This window comes from Camelus ferus, chromosome 12 (genome assembly GCF_009834535.1).
Source record: "Camelus ferus isolate YT-003-E chromosome 12, BCGSAC_Cfer_1.0, whole genome shotgun sequence".
Taxonomy (NCBI): domain Eukaryota; kingdom Metazoa; phylum Chordata; class Mammalia; order Artiodactyla; family Camelidae; genus Camelus; species Camelus ferus.
This window is the reverse complement of record NC_045707.1, coordinates 49859746-49876651: the sequence shown is the minus strand read 5'-3', so window position 1 is coordinate 49876651 and position 16906 is coordinate 49859746. Positions and strand designations below refer to the sequence as shown.

Here is a 16906-nt window from a genome sequence, read left to right as displayed (position 1 = left end):
AGAGCACATTGGCAGAATACCATGAAGTTATAAAAAAAGAGGAAGACATCTACAAGCCAAATGGAGGGATGTGCAGGAAGTTACTGAGTGGGGAAAAGCTGAACGCAAAGCATACACCACTCTTGTGTAAAAAAAAGAAGAAAAACCATACACAGTCTGTTTATTTCTGAAAGAAGAAACACAGAAAAAAAAAGCCAGAAAACAAGAAAATTGGTTACCTGGCAAAAAAAAAGCAGGATGAGTGGGTAGAAGGAAAAAGGAAAAGGACTATTTTGAGTATACATTTTTTATGTGCAGTTTTGACTTGTATTGTTTGTTTTGAGGGGGAGGTAATTAGGTTTCTTCACTGATTTCCAGTTGGAGGAGGTACTGGGGATTGAACCTCTGACCTCTTGTGTGCTGAGCATGTGCTCTGCCACTTGAGCTATACCTTTCCCCTAGTTTTGACTTTTGAAAGCACATTAGTGTTCTACATATTCAAAATATAAAACTGAAACAAAATAGGTTGGGGGGGTAGTTAAAGGGAATACAACTAAGTAAATGAACCCAACCATACTTCAAATGAATAAAAAACTCAAGGTTGGGGAGGGGGTGGAGAATCCAATGCAAGTTAACTGTCAGATACAGTATTATTTTTACTACACAGTCTTAGTCTAGGGGAAAAGAGTGTAAACAAGTCTTAAATTTCTCTTAGTACCTCTGTTTGTCATAGTGGCACAGACGTAGAAGTCTCAAAGAAGTGTTAATGTTGGGAGCTACGGCCCTCACTGCGGAGATAGAGGAAAAAAAAGTGGAATGGGAGGCAAAGAAGAGCTCAGTGGGCTGGACTGGTATGGGAGCATCAGTATGAATTCACAATTTCATGTAGTATATGAATCTTCTCAGTCTTTTAAAAGACAAGTTGGGTTACTTTGGAGCATCTAATATAGAGCTTTATGTTCACCCTGTAAACCTAATCTCTCTCGGTCCATCTGAGATTGGGTGGGGTAAGGGAACTTGGCTTGGCTGCCCTCCCTCCTGCCTGCTACCTCGTATTAACGTATTGGGGACTCCCAGATCTCAGGCTAGTAGGTACTAGCGACTTACCTTCGTTTTTGGATTTTGTTGACCAATTGTTTATAGTTCTATTTCTAAGAGAAAATTTGTTTCAAGTTCTGACTTACCTGCATTTTGGATTTTGTTGACCAACTGTTATAGTTCTATTTCTATGAGAAAATTTGTTTCAAAATGAACTTTTGGAGTACAACCAATTTTACTCACTGCCTACACTTCAACCAAAAGTCTGTTTAAACTAAGTAAACATTAATTCTAAGCTTCAGGCACTACTCTATCTAATTTGTATTTTTCACTACAGCACCTGCCTTGGCCCTCTGTTCTTGGGATAAGTCTTTAAAGTCACAGATGCAATTTAATAGGATGGTCAGGGAATGCTTCACCAAGAGGGGGACATTTCAGCAAGATTGAAGGATGTGATGAAGATCCTGGGAATTAAATTCCTTAATAACCAAGTCTTAGAGTCAATTTCCCACCCATAACAGACAACAGAAGTGCCTGCTTTTTCAACATCCAATCAAATGTCTCTTCAACTTACTGAGAGTAAACATGATGGCCAGTGAGCAGAACCAGTATTCTCAACATTTCTACTATGTCTTCTATGGTCCCACTGCAGTCCCATCTCATCACTCCCATCCCCAAGGAGAAAATTCCTGTACTTTAGAGGCATCTTTCAGCAACTTCCCTCCTCCAAATGGGAACTATAAAATCAGTGATTCTCAAAGCATGGTCTACAGAGCAGCAACAGCGCATATTTTGGAACTTGCTAGAAATGCAAATCCTCCCAACCACTCCAGAACTACTGAATCAGAACTCTGTGGAGGGACCCAGCAAGGAGTTTTAACAAGCCCTCTAGGTGATTCTCACGTATGCTAAAATTTCAGACCATGTCTAGTTGACTAAAATTACACTTCAGAGTGAATTTCTTCGCTTCCCTGTTAGGACTGAATGTGTCTCCTCAAAATTCTTTGTGTAAATTCTAACTCGAAGGTGACTGTCATGGAGATAGGGCTTTTAAAGAGGTAAATGGGTTAAACGAGGTCAGGAAGGTGGGGGCTCAATCCAATAGAATCAGTGTCCTTCATAAGAGGAAGAGACACGTCCGGCAGGTGCACAAGAGAAAGGCCAGATACGGACACAGGTAGCCATCTACAAGCCAAGAAGAGAGGCCTAAGGAGAAAAATTCGTCCTGCCAGTCTTGACCTGTGACACGTCAGCATCAAGCAACTATGAGAAAATTAATTTCTCTTATTTAAACCACCCAGTCTGTGGTTATCTTGTTTATGGTGGCCCTCAGAGACTAAGACCTTTTTTTACCTGTTTACCTCAAGCAATACTTAATTTTGATGCTTTTTTTTTTCTTTAGGTATGACCTGAAAATGCTGACCATTGTTAAAGAAAACTGTCTGAAATTCCTTGGGCATTTGTAAAACTCGTTCTTCAAGTCACTCTTTCACTCTTTTTAGATGATAAAGGAAGGGTTATCTTATACCCTACTTCCCTAAGAAGATAAACCAGAAGCATTTGCAGCTTAACCTGTCAGAAGTCTATTTTCAAGTACAAAATGGTGCTGCTTCCAGTATCTACAATCCATCCTACTTTGACTTTGGTCTACTCTTTACCCTGTCTAAGCAAAGACTAGACCCCTTTCTCCAATTCTTGTCCCCTACTCTCCCTTACTACAAGAATGCCAGATAGCTAATAGGCTTTTTTTTTTTTAAGAGTTTTAATTAATTTATTTATTTTGTATTGAAGTACAGTCAGTTACAGTGTGTCAATTTCTGATGTACAGCACAATGTCCCCAGTCATGCATATACATATATTCATTTTCATATTCTTTTTCATTAAAGGTCATTACCAAATATTGAATATAGTTCTCTGATAGGCTTTTGAGCACACTCACTTTTATTTTGGTTCATAGCTAAGTGTTTTTAAATCACAACTGTATTTCCCCCTTTATCCAGTTTACATAGAATGTGATATGGAGCATACCACAAAACCTCCTAAAAAATCCAAAAGGAAACTTCAGCAGAAATATGTTACATTGAGTACACTCTTCATTAAGAAATACTAACAAGTAACAAATGAATTTTGAATCAAGCAAACATATTCATAAACAACCTAACCAGCCCAAGACACCCTCCAGGCACAGGCCATTTCCCCAGGCATCACTATGCCTACATCAGTGCACAGCATATTTATGTTCAATAGCAACATGACACTACATGATTGGAAGAGTTTCACATTCCAAGTGGGGTATCTGCGTGTGTGTGCGTGTGTGTTTGTGTGTGCGCACAGACACATGTAGCAAAGTTTACCTTAGCTAAACTGACAGTAAGTGCCACCACAGTGGCCACATACATACTAAGAAAAAACAGCTGGGTATTAAGCCAAATAAAATATGATCCTGTCTCTACCACATATCCTAATTAATTTAACATAATATCCTTATGCGGCTACTTACATTTTCTAGAAATACAAATGATTCATTTCTTTCAACTCACTAGTGAGTAAGGTCAAGAAAGTGGCCAATTTTGATATTTACACATGTTAGCCACTATATATAAAATAGATTAAAAAAATAAGTTTATTTTGTATAGCACAAGGAAACTATGTTCAATATCTTGTAATAACCTTTAATGGAAAAAATATGAAAGTGAATATATGTATATATATGCATGACTGGGATATTGTGCTGTACACCAGATATAGACACACTGTAACTGACTGAACTTTCCATTAAAAAAAACGTGGCCAATCTAACCACCTAGTCTCTTTCTCATTTAAATAATACTGACAGCATTATTTTCCCATAAAGATACTACCATACAGAACATCTTTTAAAAATGTATAAAACTCTTAATTAACTAGAATGTAACCCGAATGGTTATTGATTAGAACATTTTTGCTCCAATTTAAAGAGGCAAGTTTATAAATGAGATCCATTTAAAAACACATTCCAAATTTGTCTGTTCAGTGTACCAGGGGACGGATTTAGAGCACTTTCTTTCATATAACCACTGAGGTCTCATCGATATTACTCTTGATTATTTAGGGTAACTGACTGAATTATAAAAGAACAGTTAACACTTATCAGTTGAGCAGAGGTTTTAAATCATAAGATACTCGGAGACTCGCAAGAGTTTTGGCACAATTGTTACAAACTGCAGAACAGAGGGGTGAGCTACAGGGATCAGGCGTCAGAGTTCTACCACTGGTTTACACATGTTAATGAAACCATTTTTCCCTAAATAGTGTTCATTTAGCATCAAGTGCCTACAATAAATAAATAGAAGACAACAAATTTTCATTTTAACAGGACAGAGACTACCTGCTTTAACCAATATCATTCCAGCACCTAGCAGAGTACCTTGAATTACAATGAACACACATAAAGCTGGCACTCAAATAGTTTTCTGAATGGGTACTATTTCTGTCAGAGTTTAGGAAAGCCACCCACTGAACAGTGGAATGGGCACTAAAATGCGAGCCGTATCTGGGTTTTCATCCTCACTGTACAATCTTGGGCAAGCTGTGGGGTCCCCAGGTCTCAGTTTTCTCATCTAAAAAAAGAGGACTGGACCAAGTTCTCCAACATCTTTTTGAGCTCTAAAATTCTTTGCCCTCAAAATGCTGCCCCTTATTAGCTCTCCCAGTCCAAGTGCAAAAACATCAGTGCTCCCTTACATGGATTTAGGGCTACTCTTACATTTTGCTTATAGTCTCTACCAGAAAACAAACAAACAAACAAAAAACATAAGAAGCCTGAAGTTGAGCTACAATGTAGAGTCAATATCAAGTTCACTTTAATGGTTCAGAGCCTTGGTTCACTGTATTGACTTCAGTTGTTTCACCCAGAGTCTAAAAACCTCCTGTCTACTCTGACCGGCAATAAACAGATGCTCTTCAAATTTTGTTTTCAATACTGGCATCCTTTTAAAAACCTACGTATGGTCCATATTTCAACTTCCTGTTTTCCAACTTAGAGGAAAGATTCACAATGCTACTGCCTGTCTTGTCAGACCCTAACAGGATTGTCGAGTGAAATATAGAACATCCAGTTAAATCTAAATTCAGACAATCAGTAAATACTTTTTTAGTATTTTAGTATTTAGTATTTTAGTATGTCCGTCCAATGTGTGGGATACATTTATACTAAAAAATTAACTCATCTGAAATTAAATTTAACTGGGTGTCCTGTATTTTTACTTGCTAAACCTGGCAACTCTAAAACCGATTTAATATTAGCGGTTTCCAAACAAATTTTAAAAAGTAGTTTAAACACTAAATGTAATCATTTTTCTTTGATTCAGAAGGAAATTAGGTCTTTCAATAGCTAAGCTTCACCTCACTCTGGTCTCCCAACTTACCACACGTACAAAACATTGGAAACGAATTGTCAAATAGCCTCTGTCAGCCATATGACATGCCTTCCTGGCTGCAGACTAATAGAATAAATAACCTTCATGTTTCTAAGACAAAACTTAAAAACACCAAATTCCCAATCTACAGCTCAGAGGCTGCCTTATTTCACATGGCCCATATTCAGTATGTTTTTTCAATTGAGATATAACTGACATATAACATTATATTAGTTTCAGGTAAGATACAATTATTCAATATTTGTTTATATTGCAAAATGATTACAAGTCTGCTTAACATTCATCACTATACACAGTTACAATTTTTTTCTCGTGGTAAGAACTTTTAAAGATCTACTCTCTTAGCAACTTTCAACTATACAATACAGTATTATTAACTATAGTCACTGCGCTGTATATTACATTTTCAGGGCTTACTTATTTTATAACTAGAAGTGTGTACCTTTTGACCAACCCAACTCATTTGCACCACCTGCCCCAAACCTCCACAAACCAATCTGTATCTGTTCGTTTGTTTTTCAAATTCCACATATAAGTGAGATAATACAGTATCTATCTTCCTACATCTAACATTTCATTTAGCATACTGCCCTCAAGGTTCAACCATGCTGTAACAAATGGCAAGATTTCCTTCTTTTTATGGCTGAATAATATTCCACTGTGTATATATACACACACATTTTATATAAACCATCAATATAGCTTCTTAATCCACACCTGTTCTTTAGTTTGCTATATAAATACATATATTCATCTTTTTTACCCAATACATCATAACCAATCAGGGAGACACTTCTTTTGTATCCTCACCTTCATCTCCTACCTTACACCACACACATAGTACACAGTGTTCATATACAAAGTTTAGCAAGTGTTTTCTAAATTCTAAATGTCATTCTAGAATAGTATAAATACAGAAGCTATAATGGTCTGCACTGAATTTGCACTGATCCCATCATAAACCTAGAACTCACTTTTTGAATTAAATTCTTATCAGCTGCTTGACTCATAGTTTAAACATAAAATGTATAGAAATTCCAGTTAGGAACTTTCTGGATAGTTGGATTATTCCTAGTAAACATTTAGTAAGCATCTAACAAATCTAGTCTCTGTCCTGGGTGCTCCTGACTACAACTATGCAGTATGACTATAAAGTAATAACTGATATGTCAAAATATGTATCAGAAATACATAGCCTAAAATGCCCATTTTTATACTAAGTATAAATTACCTTAGCTCATCCTAATAAGGCTGTCATTGCTGAAAACATTTCAAGCACTCCTATTTTGAAACTTCCTTGAGTGTGAGGCACTTTGAAAGAAAATATCCTCAATGTTAGCAAATCTTCAATTTTTGGAAGATACATAATCAAAAATAATTTTGCACACAAGTTTCATTAATAAGTGGATGGCTCACACACAGTTATAGGGACACTGGTGTAAAAAAAAAACTATCATAGAACCTGTTGTATATCAGAGGCAAGTGTTTATGAAAGGCGGTATTTCTTAACACAAAATCTCCTCACTCAATTCAGAATGTCAACATCCTAAGCCCAAATGAATTGTTCAATCTTGTGGAAAGGATTCAACAGAATTATGCTTTTTAAAAATTAATAAACATGTGTTTTACCATTTATTATTTATCACTTATTAATGTTGACAGGAATGCTTTCTTGAATCTCCAATGTTGTGTTTCTACTACAGACCTTAACTTTTTCCCCCCAGATATCATCAGACATCACACTTCATCAACAATTACTATTTCCTCCTAATATCTCTGGTTGTATAAATTCTCCTTTTAAGATCAAGATAGTATCAAGTCTTCAGTGTCACTATAAATGTGTGGCACAATCTTCCCAGAATCTAAGCAGAAGCAGATTTAAATTTGGACTTCTATAATCAATATTTAGAGTCAATCAGATTAAGCCAAATCTCTAGTCTCCTGCACATTTTTTTTTCATCAAGCCTTAGGTAAACAGGTAAGCATTTAAAAAATCATCCAAGAGCATTTTAATCCTACAAAAAAACAAACAAAAAAAACTGGCCCTTGACATTACTTTAAACATCTGGTAGCATGCCAGAGGCTCAACACTGTACAGCAGAAAGAGCAGCAGACAAGGGAGTTAGAGGGCTGGGCCCCCAGGCCTTCTCTGCCACTGAGCATCTGGGCAGGTGAACTGACTCATTTCTCTACCTCCAGATAGAGGCCATTATCTTTTCTGGAGGGCTGCTAGACAGAAAGCATGATACCAACTGTTACATGCAACACGTTCTGACACAATCAATCCTCTTCTGACTACCAAAGAGGATCTTTATCCTCATGACCTCAAATATTAAGGCCAGTAAGCCAAATCCATTTTCTTTACTAAAGCAGTGGTCTGAAGCCTGTGACTGTTCACTAGTGTAATACTCAGTCTTCATGTCAAAAGTACTTACTTAAAGGCAGAATTGGCTTGTGAGCTATTTATTCGCTTTGCCATGAGATGAATTTTATCCTTATAAAGAAAATATTTTATTTTAAATATTTTATACAAAAATCTTCCAAAAACATACTGCAAAATTATCTTGGACAATTTGAAAGAGTCAAACATAATTAAACCAGCAAGTAATCACCGAGGATTACTACTCTTTTTTTTAACTTTTGAATTTTTTTTTAAGACCTACAGTGTGCCAGGTATTATGCTAGTTCCAGGGGATATAAACCATCCCAATCTAGACTCCACTCTTAAAGAACTCTGTTTATCTAACAGTAAAATGACAGATAAATATAAGATAACAAATAATATTTTAGAAGTACCATATTTCCCTGGATTAAATATATTTCAGAAATCATTCTTTTCACTTCCCAGCATTTTTAGCCCATAAAATTAGGAAATTCCACCCTTGTTGAGTTGACAGGAATCTGAATTCCCCAATTTTTACGTAAAACAGCTTTCAGAAGTTTATAATTAAAGAAGTAACAGTGAAACCAAAAACGAGTTATATAGATTGCCTGTCACATACCAAGCAAAGTAATTAAAGGGAACAGAATTTGCTACCTCTCAGAAAAATCACAGAATTATCAAACTAAGGAAGGGCAGTGTTTCCTTTTTATGTATTAGCACTCAGAGTTACTATTACATTAAGGACAAAAAAATGAAAACATACAAAAAGAATTAAAAAAAAACTTCAGTTTTAAACCAACAGGAAATGCCAACAAAACCTATATACTTACTAAGTTTCAAAATTACAGGTCAACTGTCAAGGTGAGGAGGTCAAGGATGTTAAGGAGGTCAAGATCACAGAACATAGGTTATAAAAACCAACATATTACCATGTTGTGATTCTTAATCAATGGCCAAAATGATTCAGATGACTTAAGACTCAGAAAACACTTTGACTCAGTTTTTTATATTGAAGAAAGCAGAATATCACTATAATATGCTTCTGTTAGTAAAAGTATTTCTGTATGCATATGTAATTTTCCCTTTTACTCCCCACAACTATTATTAAATCAGTAATTTATTTCCTAATGGGTGTTTCAGAATCAAGGAAACACTGACTTAATACAAAGCAATGGCAACACTTGCATGGGGAAGGTGGGGAATTTAAGAGTGTGTGTCTTGAAGAAAAGGTAGTATTTTGTAATATGAGGAACTAGGGCAAAGTACGATGTACAAAGTATGTCCCAGATTAACAAGCAGGCCAGCATATCTGTAACACAGTAAGAACTCCTGATGTGCCTGCAGGTCATCACTGTGACGGCAGAGATGGGGTCATACAGGGGGTTCAGAGCCTAATGGACACATGAGAATTCAGTAAGCGCCTAGAGAGAAGCATTTCATTTTCTGGAGAGCTTGGCAGTCCTTCATGAAGGAGTTCCATCATGAGTCCTAAAAGACAGCTAGTCCAGATGAGGATAGCAGCACAGAGTTACTGTTTTTGAACCAAATTTTCCTTGACTATTAAATTTTGTGAATTCCTATTTTTAATTTTAAAAACCTTTTTCACTATCGAGATACCAATTTTCAATTTTTTTTTTTTGGTACTTTTTGTGCTTGCTTCTGAACAACCTTTCCAGTTTCTCCACATTTGTTCTCATCTGCAGTGACCTGGGAAACCAATGATCAAAATGCTATAAAAGTGTATTTAAAATACTAGTAAACACACCAAGTAAACACTGAAAGTGGAGTGAGGCACTGAGAGATTTGATGCTTGGACTCCTGGCTTCTAAGAGGGCCCGTCTGCCAATTTCCTGGTTCTCTACATGTTTTACATGGTTCAGGAAGCTAGACAAATAATACCCTTCAGGCTAGGAAAGAAATTATCCCATACCTCTCCCCATTCTTCTGGTCTCCTTCCTCTTTCATTCCTTTCCTTTCAGAGGCATTTCAGATGGCCACTGGTCACTAAGTTGCATTCCATGACAAGAAGACTATTATTCACAGACTTCAACATTAGAGGAATGTCATGATAGTTATTTTGGCACATTTTATGCTTTTACATCTTTAACTTTCTAAGCAATTAAGAGGCAGTACTTGACAAATAGAAAAAAAAAAAACCACCTGCTCTGAATATTCAAATACATATATGCTGATGTCTATCAACAAACTGGATGCAAAAAAAATTACATTCAATCCCATAATCCGTCCTATTCTCCCTCCACCATCACATCCCACTTCTACAGCTGCCATCTTAAGGTCCTCAACACCACTACAATCTATTGACGTTTGATGACTCTAATCTCTTTGTGTCCAACTGCAGCTTTAAACTAGAATCTCTCTAGACCCCCAAAACCATTCCAAATTTTTTCCTTTCAACTCCCAGTTGCATCTGCTTTATAGGGCTACCTAGTATAGAATATACTGGAGGGGCACAGTCAAAGAAACTCCTCAAAAGGAGGAGTTTTCCCTCATTTTTGCACAGAGACCTTCACCCACACAGCCTCAGCTAGGGGAAACATTCAACTGGAATCTTTAGATACACATCAAGAAAGGACATGGTAGGGACAAGTCCAAGATTATGATGTAACTCAGAACTGACAGTCTGGCTCTCCACCTTGGCTGTCTGTGGAATACAAGCTGAGCTCAGTACAACTTGAAAAAAAAAACCTTCAAAAGTAAGTGACAGAAAGAGAGATCACTATCAAGAGTTCTAAGAATAGGACAGGATGGTAGCAAAACTATGGAGATTTGAAGGTTTGACAGCTGACTCCAAAATGCCTTTCTTCCTTGTCTAAGAATAGCTGGAAAACGATATATCCCCATTCATTACAGGAAGAGATCAAAGACCAGGAAGGGGACATGTGCATATGTGCATATACTTAACACTGGTTCCTTGGAAGCATACAGCACCTGATGAATCACCGCACAAAAAAGGAAACCAAGGAGGAACACTGGACACACCAAGTGAGTTGGACTGAAAGTCCTGCATAACAGCCTCTCTTCTTGGCAGGTCACAGTTGTTACTGCCTAGCACAGCGATCACATAAATAACTTTTGAAGGAACTTTTATATCCAAAATCTTAAATTTTCCAAAGTCTGAGGATTAAAAAAAAAGTTCACATATAATGTCACAGGAAAAGCCTGCTAGGACACCTTCCTAAAACTTTAAAATTCTACTTCATATACAAACACAGAACCTCTTTCCTGGATTAACTCAACATATATTTGCACTTAAATGCTTAAGGTCAAACTTTTGGAGAGTTTTCTCCTCTGGAAAAAAAAAAGACTTATTAATCTGTAACAAGTATTTTAGAAAGACTTTTTCTATTTATCTATTCATCTATATCATCAGCATTTTGAAATAAAAGTAACATCCACTTCCTTGGGCTGCTTCTTAGTATCCTACTCCACTTAGTAAAGTCTATCTTACCCGTTAAAAGCAGGCATAGTGGAACTATCTCAAAAAGAGTTAGTTATATAGCATGGTCATAACAAAGTATTTCTCATCTTCAGTTGTGTGGTTCAGCTAACATATTATTCAGCTTAAGTTAAAAGAAACAGGGCTGTAGAACCAGAAGGAAAAAAATCCTCCCTTGACCCTCAAAAAAAAAAAAAAAAAAAAAAAAGGAAAAAGAAAAGAAACAGGGCCCTGTGATAAACAGTCACCACAAGCATATTACAGTTTCTAAAGAGAGACAAAACAAGCATTTTACAGGAGTCCAATGTCAGTGGATTCAGGCTTAAGACTGGACACAAGATGCTCATTCAAGAGTCATTAGGAATATCACAGGTAAAAAGTACTGTGCCAGAGGCGAGTAATTAACAGTCCCTGCTCTCAAACTGAACATCTCTTGGAAGTGTCAAACATGTAAACAACAACAAATTATGAATTTTTAAAAAGGCTATGGAGAATTTGAGGAAGTAAAGCAGAGAGCTAGAAGCTGAGTGGCATGAAATGTACAGACAGCAGAAAAAGACAAATAATCCCAAATACGTAACCAGCTTCATAAGAGGCTGGCAGAAAAATTTAATCAAAAGACAACAAACTACCAAAATCCTTTAAACTCAGTAATTACAAAGAAAACAATCACAAATGAAGATAAACATCTACAAAAAAAAGATGTTCACTGGAGGATTATTTAACAATAGAAAACCTCAAAACCCAAACATCCAGTAACAAGGGAAGAGCCGTGGGATGAAATATCACACACACTAAAATGATGCTAATGAAAAAAAATTTCATGACTTGAGAAAATGATATAAAGCTTTTTAAAATCATAGTTATACCTACATTATCTCAAGCATGTTAACAGGTATACAAATTTTTTAAAGATCAAAAATAAATCAAAATGTTAAAGCTATTTCTCAGAGGTAGTGATTCTGTTTCATTTTTACACTGTTCTGTATTTTCCAAAAATTTATACAAGCAGTGTTGCTACATTTTAAATTGGTAGAAAAGTTAGGTAAGTCACTGTATTCTAGGATTCCTCTTTAAAAACCACTAATAACTCTTTCCATATTTTCCAGTAAAGAATCTCTCTCTCCTAAATTCCACAGAACCCACTAATATAAACAGGATAATATTTGTAAATTGCCTGCTAACAGTACCTGGCAGATAGAAAGTAATTACACAAGGTTCATTTTACTCAATATTTCTAAATCTCTTTATCTAGTCAAAATAACTAGTGTGTTTTAGAGCTGGTCTATTTTTCATGGCACCTTGACAAAAGAACCATATTTTTTTTTTCTCTTCTGAAGTCCAGCATCTCTTACGAGATGACTGCTATCTCCCTCTGAGATTCTTCTTTCAAAGGAAGAGCACAAGGAAGAAGTTCTGTCAAATATTAAGTTCTTCAAAGGGAAGACAGGAAATTAATGAAGGGGGTGAAATTTGAAAATATAGTAAATTGTCAAGACACACCTACAAAAGGATACTCCTTAACATATTGTATTAAAGAGTCTCTCACAAGTCAACATTTGATGGGACTGATCTAACACTAAGAAGAGTATATACTGATCCAGATGAAGAAATGGAGAAATCACATACCAGACTATGAGGGACAGGGCTACATGCAATTCTTTGGAGAAAAAAAAATCTTCATATATTCTTATGAGCTGCTTGGGGTGTATGTGTAGAGTAGTGGTGGTGGTGGTGTGATAGCAAAGGACATCCTAGGGGAAACTCAAGAAACCAAAGATGGCAACCAACTGTTCTATGTAGTAAAGAAGTGAAAAATTTGAACTTGCAAAGTGGAGGAAGACTTGCAGGAGAAATTGAGGACCTTAAATGGACTTAAGAGGACTGTCTTCCCTAAACAAGTTTTTAATCAAGTCCACATTGCTCACTTTTGCTTTTGTAAAAATGGATTCTTTTACCCAAAGTACTACTGAATATTGCATCTAAGTTGTACACAGACAAGACTGCACACAGACACAAGAACTGAATGACAGGGGATGTATCTGGCTTATGCATACACACAAACTTACTCTATATGCATTCATTTTTAGTTCAGACAAACTTATAAAAGTAAACAGTTTGTCTGCAGAAACAAATCCATAAGGCTTTAAAAAAAAAAAAAGCAAGTCTTTTTAGTCCCCTTACCCCACTTTCCATTCAGAGGCAATGAGAAACAGGGGCCTTTCTTTTTAGTATCTAACTGTTTTTACAATATTACTTGCAGTGCTCCTACTTGCTCTAAGTTTTTGTTGAAAGATTGATATATATCATTCTTTCCCCTCACCCCCAACACAAACGCTTCCCAAAGTACTTTTTATGTAGAGTATATAAAGAAACTACAATTTAATAATAAGACAAACAACCTAATGAAAACTGAACAAAAGATCTGAACAGACACTATATGTTATTGGACACCAAGATGTCCATCAATGGGCAAATGGATAAACAGACTGTGGTATATTCATGCAATGAAATACTAATCAGCAATAACAAGAATTGATCTATTAAATTTATGCAAAATAATTTCAAATAATTATGCTGAATGAAAGCTGGACAAAAAGAGAACTCATAACTTATGATTCTATGTACCTAAAACTCTAGGAAGTTCAAATTACTTTATAATGACAGGAAGCAGATTAGTGGTTGCTTGAGGGAAGGAGATGGGAGAGAAGGGAGGGAAGAAGATTACAGAAAGGCACAAGGAAATTTTTAGGGAGATGGTTGCGTTCATGAACGTGATTATGGTGAGTTTCACTGCAGCATACATACATCAAAACTCAAGTTTTTCACTTTAAATACGTGCAGTGTATTATATGTCAATTCTGCTTTAATAAGGCCATAACAATTTTTTTAATTATGAGAGAAAAAAATAGGACACAAATAAGCTGAAGAGGATTCTAGACTCACATGTAGGGCTTTCTGACTTTAGAGTCCACTGTCAGGTGATCAGACTGGGACACTCTCTTTGGACATCCCCTCCGGCAAACACAGTGTCAGAACCTTTAGATCCTTTCCCTTGAGCTGGTCAGAGTCCTCAGAGGAGACACTTCAACTCTGGCCAGCATCCTGAAAGTGAGGTGAGGGAAGGCAGCTGGGGGTCTGAACATAAACACTGTAAACTCACACTCACTCTCATTTTCATATACTGTGGCAGAGAGCAGAGTCAAATGCCAGTGAAATGCCACTTCTTTAACTGGAAGTCTTAAACACATTTTTGAAAAGCTAAATTATCTTCCTGAATGAAACAGCATATCACCAATGAAACATGAAAAGATAAACTAGTTAAAAGGCAAAATTAGATGGGAAGCCTAAACGATAAATTAAATAGTTGATAATTTGGGGTGAGGTGTGGGGAGAAGGCAACCTACCATGGACATACATATTGTCTTAAAAGTCAAAACTTCCAAGAAAGAAAATTAATAAAACTCCCTGATTCTATATTTTGTACTTTTGGGGGAGGTAACAAAGAAACCAAGGGATTTACCCAAGGTCACATGGCTTTTTAGTGGCAAAATTTATATCTGGAGAGATCTCAAGACAACATCAGAGTAAAAACCAAAATCTGAAGTTTTAGGTCTAGTCACACACAGGAATACCATCAAGATATACAGGCTCTGAGAAAGGCAGGCAGGCATTCCTAGCAAAAGGCACGAAGCAGCGAGAGGGTCCAGAGGCAAAAGAGAATCAGGTAAGTCCCAGTGTTCAATAACATACATAAAAATATTGGAGTTCAAGCTTAAAGGCAGATGAATTTAAACTTTACCCTAAATCCACTCTGCATGTGGAGAAGGGTTGATTGGTTGATGGATGTTTGTTTTTCTGATACCTGACACTCAGAGTCTGATGCTAGAGATCTCCTTTTCCTGGACTTTGCCATCCACTCTTTCCCATCTCACTGACTGACCTTCCTTGTTTTCAGCCCTCTATCTGCCTTTTAACTCAGTAGTTCTCCACCATACTATTAGTTGTCAAGAATATCCAAAGAAAAGGACCTTGAGTTTGTGATTCACTTTTTAAACAAACCAACAGCAGTTAAAGTATCACTCACTTGATTTGGGTCATAGAGAGAAGGACAGAATTATAGCAAAGGAACTGAAAATTTTTCATAACTCTAGGTATAAGCAAGGGAGCATGGACTATATGCCAGTGTCACCCATGTGTGTCCCAAGAAGAAAAGATCCAAATCCAGTAGAAAAGATCATCCTCTAACCCATCTCACTTTTGCTGGATCCAATGATTTCTGCCTTCACAGATTTTTTTTTTTCTTTTCACTACCAAAACCATTCTACACTTCTCTTTTGATCAACAATTAAGTCCTTCTATAATATCTTAGCAACAATTAGGTCTATAAAATATAAAAGGGTTGGGAGACTACTCAAGAGCGATGCACCTGTGCGCTTTCAGCTGTGCTAATCACTGGGGAATAATCTCTGGAGAGCAACTTCTTTTGAGCATATTGAAATATAACAGTTTACATCCTAAATCTACAGAAAGCATTAATTGCTCAAATGTCTGAAATTATGACTCCATGAGCATTCAACAGAAATGATACAAGTACAGGCTTTCCTTTCTTGACCTAAGTAAAGCAGTTAGAGAAATAACCACATTGCTATGCTTTAAACTTTCACGAAAACCATACACCTAAACCCATTCCTGATACCTACCATGATCCTGTTGGTCATGAGCCAACTGTTCACACTCATTTCATGGAAAAGAACTCTCAGAAAAATCAGGACCTGCAGCAAACAGACATTTAAAAACCTGGCTCCAACAGCTTTCCTGTTGATAAACAGTAACTACAAGGGTATCATATTTTAAATTTTAGACCAGAATACATGCTTTAAATTATGGCATTTTACATTATACACAGTATGATAATGAATTAAAGATGTAACACACATATCTTAAGAACATCAATCCTGATGAAAGGAAAAGATGTCACAAGCTAAAGGAAAAGTGAAACTTGTCATTTTAAGATAAAAATTATAGCTACTATAATGACTAATTACAATTAGAATAAAATCTAAAACGGACCAGCTACTACACTGCAATTAAGAAATGGAAAACACTTTGTATATAGACGCCAAATTCTATTGTCCTAGCATTCTATGAAAAGTAGCTGCCCTCCAGAAATAAAACAGGCTGTCCTATGAATCCAACTGAGGAAAGTTAAAATTTCAAATGAAAAAAGGCTTTAGAAATTCTCTAAGAAAAATGCCTCCACTTTATCTGCTTTACCTTCATGCAAGCTATACAATGTCAAAATCTTAAGTCAATATGTCCAAAAAATACTGATTGAACGTCTGTGGGATAAAACTCTACATATCCTCAAAAACCCATGTTCTTATCTGAACGCCTATATTATCCCCAAATGAAATTACTAAGACAAAAAGGATATATAATAGATGGGAAGTGTATGGCCCGACTATAAATGTAGAGAAATTCAGACAAGGAAATTAATGAGTGATGACCGGGAAAGGTAGACTAATGTGGAGTTTTGGAGGATGGCCACCCTTGGATGGGCAAGATCACAGGTCCTATCAGGTGAGAGGAAAAACATGAAGTCACAGCCAAAGATGTGAGAAGAGTGT

At 36.3% G+C, this 16906-nt stretch overlaps 1 protein-coding gene across 4 annotated transcripts in view; it reads right to left on the bottom strand.

Annotated features, from left to right (window-relative positions):
* ATP2B1 (ATPase plasma membrane Ca2+ transporting 1) overlaps window positions 1-16906 on the bottom strand; it is a 127156-nt gene that overhangs the window by 102390 nt on the left and 7860 nt on the right. The window contains exon 1 of one of the 4 annotated variants that reach the window (XM_032493644.1): window positions 15980-16028. The exons of the other annotated variants lie outside the window; for them this stretch is intronic. The gene's annotated coding sequence lies outside the window, so the exon portion shown is untranslated. Of the gene's footprint in view, window positions 1-15979; window positions 16029-16906 lie in introns of those variants that run through there. 4 annotated transcript variants of the gene reach the window in all.